We start from the raw sequence: 6499 nt of genomic DNA on the forward strand, positions 1-6499 counted from the left end.
CATCTGCCCTGGACATCAACGCTCTCACCACTCCGTCCTCCCATGCCCATACGCTACCGGCCGACGCTTTCGCCTCTTCATTGGACAGCAGCTTGACCTTAACGCAGCGCACACAATTGCTCGCACTGTAAGCGCCTTCCATTATTCCTTTGACTCGAACCAAACTGCCTTGGGCCGTACGTCAACTGTCGCCCATCACATCTACACCGGCGCACAGCCACCCTTGCGCCAGCGTCCATATCGAGTATTACCATCTGAACGCCGCGTCATTGGTGAGCAAGTGGAAGACATGCTTCGGCGAGGTGTCATCTGACCGTCGCAAAGCCCGTGGTCATCGACGGTAGTGCTCGTCACTAAAAAAGACGGCTCCATAGGTTTTTGCGTTGACTATCGGAGGCTTAAAAAGGTGACCCGCAAAGATGTCTATCCATTGCCCCGTATTGACGATGTCCTTGACTGTTTGCACGGTGCGGAATTTTTCTCTTCATTAGATTTGCGATCCGGCTATTGGCAGGTTCCGATGGCCCAATCTGACCGACCGAAAACAGCCTTTGTTACTCCCGACGGCTTATATGAGTTTAATGTAATGCCATTTGGCCTTTGCAACGCGCCAGCAACATTTGAACGGATGATGGACAACATCTTAAGAGGTCTCAAGTGGAACACGTGTCTCTGTTATTTAGACGATGTTGTCGTGTTTTCTCCAGATTTAGAGACACACCTCATGCGGCTCAAACAAATTCTGACCTGCCCGACGGCCGCTGGTCTACAGCTAAACTTGAAAAATTGTCGCTTCGGGGCCCGCAAATTGACAATCTTAGGCCATGTGGTGTCCAAGGAGGGTGTTCTACCTGATCCGAACAAGCTGCAGGCAGTCGCGGAGTTTCCCAAGCCGACGTCACTCAAGGCCCTCCGCAGCTTCATTGGCCTCTACTCTTATTTCCGCCGGTTTGTCCGAAATTTCGCTTCCATCATAGCGCCCCTAACAAGACTACTGGGCAGCGACAATGGAATGACTTCGTGGTCGCCAGAGTGTGACGAGGCTTTTTCTACTTTACGGCGCTTGTTGACATCACCACCCATTTTGCGCCATTACTACCCCAGCGCCCCAACCGAAGTGCAGACGGACGCCAGTGGTGTCGGCCTCGGTGCTGTTCTCGCACAGCGAAAGTCTGGTTACCCGGAATAAGTCGTTGCATATGCCAGCCGGACCCTCACGAAAGCGGAGTCCAATTATTCCGTAACGGAAAAAGAGTGCTTGGCGATTGTTTGGGCCTTGGGAAAGTTCCGACCTTACTTATATGGCCTTACATTCTACGTCGTAACCGACCACCACGCCCTATGTTGGTTGTCGTCTCTCAAAGACCCCAAGGGACCGCTTGCGCGTTGGGCCCTACGTATTCAAGAATACGACATTCGCGTCGTTTACAGATCAGGGCGCAAACACTCTGACGCCGATGCCCTCTCGCGCTCGCCTCTGCCAGATTCGACGACGTGCCCCGATTCACCGGAGTCCATGGTCTCTGCGCTCACGCTTACTGACCTGACCTTCCACCAGCGACAAGACCCTTGGGTCTCTTCTATTATAACGTACCTTACCGCCCCGACAGCCTCCTTCTAACCTCGAGCACTACGACGGCAAGCAGCTCATTTCACTGTGCGGGAGGGTCTTCTATACCGTCGCAACTATATGTCCGACGGAAGGAAATGGCTGCTCGTAGTACCACGCCATCTACGAGCCGAAATATGTGCATCTTTCCACGCTGACCCCCAATCCGACCACGCTGGCGTCTTGAAAACTTACGGTAGGCTTCGTCAGCGGTATTACTGGAAGGGAATGTATAGTGTTGTGCGCAAGTACATCCGTGGCTGTGAGGCCTGCCAACGACACAAGCTACCCCATCCAAAGCCTGAAGCAGACTTGCAACCTCTACCCTGCCCTTCGCGCCCCTGTGACCGGGTTGGAATTGACCTTTACGGACCCTTACCATTCACGCCTTCTGGGAACAGGTAAATTATTGTCGCCGTAGACCACTTTACGCGCTACGCGCAAACGTCCGCGCTTCTCAGCGCTACGGCACGCGACGTCGCCATGTTCCTTCTTCGTCACTTCATCCTACGTCATGGTTCCCCCAAGGAGCTTCTCAGCGACAGAGGACGCGTCTTTCTGTCCGAAGTTCTGGAAGCTCTCCTCAGTGAATGCAAGATTGTTCACCGGACCTGTACTTCCTACCACCCGCAGACAAATGGTTTGACGGAACGATTTAATCGCACGCTTGGTGACATGCTTTCCATGTACGTAGCATCGGACCACTCTAACTGGAACGTGGTGCTTCCATTCGTTACTTTCGCGTATAATACGGCAACGCAAACCACCACCGGGTTCTCTCCCTTTTTCCTTCTCTACGACGTGAGCCCTCATGCACCATGGACACCATCCTCCCATACAGCCCCGATGCCTCGGAAGGCAAGCCCGTCTCCGATATAGCGCGACACGCTGAAGAATGTCGCCAGTTAGCACGTTCCTTCACGTCCAGGAAACAAAGTCGCCAAAAGTACCAACACGACCTAGGTGGGTCATCTCCGCCTTCTTTCCCCCCTGGATCTCTTGTTTGGCTATGGATACCGCTTACAACGCCTGGCCTGTCTTCTAAGTTCCTCGCCAAATATCATGGCCGGTATCGCATCATAGAGCGCGCGTCATCAGTAAACTACGTCGTTGAGCCGCTCACACCATCTCACGATCTTCGTCGCCGTGGCCGCGAGACTGTCCACTCCAACCGTTTGAAGCTCTACCACGAGCCCATCGTCTCGCCCTCGCCATGAAGTCGCCAGGATGGCTCCTTGTCACCCGGGGGTAATTGTAACGAAGAAGCGAGGTCCGGGTCAAGGGATTAAAGCTCCGGCCGAAATCCAAACGGAAGCAGGACAATCCCCACGGACAAACCCCACGCATCAAGCGCACAGCATTCGCAGCGTGATCGTGTTCAGTGCTGGCTGCGCTGCCTCTTCGGCTGCTCGAGCTTCTTCTTCCTCCGTCGCTTCATCCCCTCGGTTCCTCGGCTGTCTAAATAAAGCCCACTACAATATATATATATATATATATATATATATATATATATATATATATATATATATATATATATATATATATATATATATATATATATATATATATATATATATATATATATATATATATATGTATATATATATATATATATATTTATATATATATATATATTGTAAGAGGCCTTCAAGGAGACGTCGCTCACTAATAGAGCGGAGGAGACAGACGCCGTTTATTTGGCGAACGCGCAGCCAAGCAGCACTAGCCTCAGGGATGATAATGATCATGTACAGGTGACGAAGATGAAGCATTACTGAAAAGGATGACAGGCGATGATGATTACACATAAGATTGAAATCAGCAAAATATTGTGCCGCGGAGAACTACAGTGCTTACAATATATATATATATATATATATATATATATATATATATATATATATATATATGTATATATATATATATATATATATATATATATATATATATATATATATATATATATATATATATATATATATATATATATATATATATATATAACAGGAAGGCGGGTGGGAGCGGCGGAAGATGACGTGCTTCTTCCAGCCTCCAACGACGAAGCGGCAGAGGGTTGGCGCTGCTAGGGCGGGCTCTCATGGTCGCCATGTAAATCCTCTAAATACATAGTTCTCCTACGCCATAGTTCATGACATTCTCTTGTCACAACGTATGAATACTTGGCATGCCGTGAATGCATTATTCAATTTAAGCCTAAATGTAAGAAAAGGAAGGTCATTGAAAAATTGGTGTGGAGCACTAAAAGGCAGCCGCGCGGGTGATAATTTGTTTGCGCTAATATAGGCCACCCAAATCTTGATGCCTCAGAGGTACGTGAAATGAATGCGCTAATGACGTCTTTAGTGAACTAATTAGCGCGGTTACTTTTTATATTAGTCTGAAATAATATGGTAGAGGCAACGATGCTTGCAGCAAATCAACATGCATTGTGGCCTGAAAGAGAGATGCTATTTGATCTCAGTACGGTTCGTCTGTGTGTGAATATAACCCACCCTGTAACAGCGCAGAAGGGCTCACAATATTGAAAATAAAGAAATAAGTAAATAAATAAATAAGAAACCCTAAATTGTTACGGCTCCAATTTAAGCATGCGCGACACGAAGGAGTAGAAATATTTTTGGGGGGAAGTTCAGATACAGAAAATGTTTTCGGTTCATATGGGGAGTATGTTGATATAAAAATTTCTTTGAGTTGAATCTTTAAGTAGGCAAAGGCACGTGAAGGTTCACACAATGTGGCCCAGAAGTCGGATTTGGAGATTTCCATTGCAAAGTCCCACAGAAAAATCAGGAATAATGGTTTCATTCGAAGTTGAATTGTAGAATTGTCACTATACCTTGAAGAAATGCAGTCAAGGAATTCGATTATGTAATTGTGTGGGTGCGCAATAAAAGACAAGATACATAAAAAAAGTTCAAAAACAGCTCAGAATAAATGAAGGAAATGCATCTTTAAGAAACACTCTTCTGTTGAGTGTTATAAACACGAAGTAGTTTGGTGCAGTTTGAAGTTTAGGGACTGACAATTCATTCAGAGTTATAGGCGGTACCCTCGAAGTAATGGCCAATAGACATTGCGTTACAATAATAGGCAATGCATACGAAGTAATGCGAGGCAATTTGGATGATCCGGGACTGACAATTGTGAGCGCATTACGCTGAATAAAATCATGTGTTGTCAAGCCTAGAAGTAAACCATAATTTGTCGTAGCTCTCGTTATTAGCTGGCATAGTTCAGAAACTTACTGATAAGAGCAGAGAGATGTCTAGGTGTCATGTGGATTTATGTATCAACGCAAATACAAGACAACACTGTTTGGGTATATAAGAGGGAGATGTGGACATAGAATGGCGGAAAGGAATTAAGAATTGAATGCGAAAAAGATTAAGCATTAAGAATCACAGGTCACAGATTGCCAAGATACTCAATAAGTGCGGAAATAGATATAAAACAATAACTGAACAAGAAACAGGATTGCAAACGCATAATATCAGACAAGACCAACAATTTTGACATCGATACATAATGTCTCACAATGACTTCAACAGCAGCCACTTCTTTTCGCAGTGTAGGAGATTTTTCGTGAGCATGGAGAGTTTTCAGGAGAAGTACTATACACAAAATGATGCGGTACGTGTTTCTTCCAAAAAGTAAACAGGAACATTCTGTAGAGTTCGTTGAAGTGTGATGGTGCCCACGCAAAAACGTGGGAGAAACATTGTCCCTCTCCCGAAGTCCTGCGGTTTGGGATATTGTTACCGGTGATGTGTGCCCCAGAGAGTGTTTCTCAATACCACATGTAAATCCCTCATCATAACCCAGTGGCGCCAAGCTGCTTCCACCTCTTTTGTACGTAGTTATCATTATCGCGCGTGTTTTTTTGTTGTGCGGCCAGGTCATTACAATAAAGGCTCTTCCGAATTTCTCCCTTTAAAGTGGCGGAGCGTGCGGCTAGATCCTGTGGTCTAGCACTGTGACTACACTCCTGGAAATCTGTTCAGGTAGACGCCTACAGCAGTAGGCCATTCGGATGACCACGGAACCAGGCGATGTTGGATTCCGCTTCTTCGCTGGGCTTCGCGGCGATGGCGTCGAGGAATTGCTGTATACTTACCACCGAGTAAGCGCTTTTGACCAGTCAGACGATGACACCAAAATATCAGATCTAAGTTTCTCTCTCACGAAAGTAGCCAAAACCTGGTGCCTTAACCATGAAGAATCGATAAAAGGCTGGACTGAATTCACTACTAAGCTGCGGCGGACCTTTGGGCACTTTGCAGCTTGCTTCGACAGCGCAAGGAAGAAGCTGGCGACCCGTGTGCAGCAAGCACCAGAAACGTACACCTCTTATATCGAGGATGTACTTGCTCTTGGCTAAAGGAAACCGGGTGCGTCCAATAATAAGGAGGATCGCGTACTGCGCTTTCACAGCTCTGGGCTTTCAGATCCCATCAACCGGTGGATGACGTCCTCAGCTCGTCGGATGCCGTAATATCCTGTCACCGACCGGAAATTCAGCTTACCACACAGGCTACTACAGTGTTGAGGAGACACCCCAACTCGCCCCTTTGAAGCCAGTCTTTGTACTGTCATCGCTCCAGGACAAGAGGGAATTATTTCGCTATATTGCGATTACATCTGTTATAAAGATCTTCTTACCAGTACATCTGGCAGCTTTCTTTACAAGAGGTCATCATTCCTACCTGCCTGGTGCGTTTCTAGCATGGGGTTGCGTTACTGGCCGCAACAAATATTACCCACGAGGACATCTTGATACCCGAACCTGCTACTGTAGTGACTGTGGACGACACGGCAGCTCTCGCTCTCTTGTCCCCCTTTCCTGCCTACCACGGTACGTGTTCTCGCTCT

The sequence above is a fragment of the Haemaphysalis longicornis genome, unplaced genomic scaffold, assembly GCF_048455015.1.
Source record: "Haemaphysalis longicornis isolate Haplotype H1 unplaced genomic scaffold, Haemaphysalis longicornis Haplotype H1 scaffold_13, whole genome shotgun sequence".
NCBI classification, from domain to species: domain Eukaryota; kingdom Metazoa; phylum Arthropoda; class Arachnida; order Ixodida; family Ixodidae; genus Haemaphysalis; species Haemaphysalis longicornis.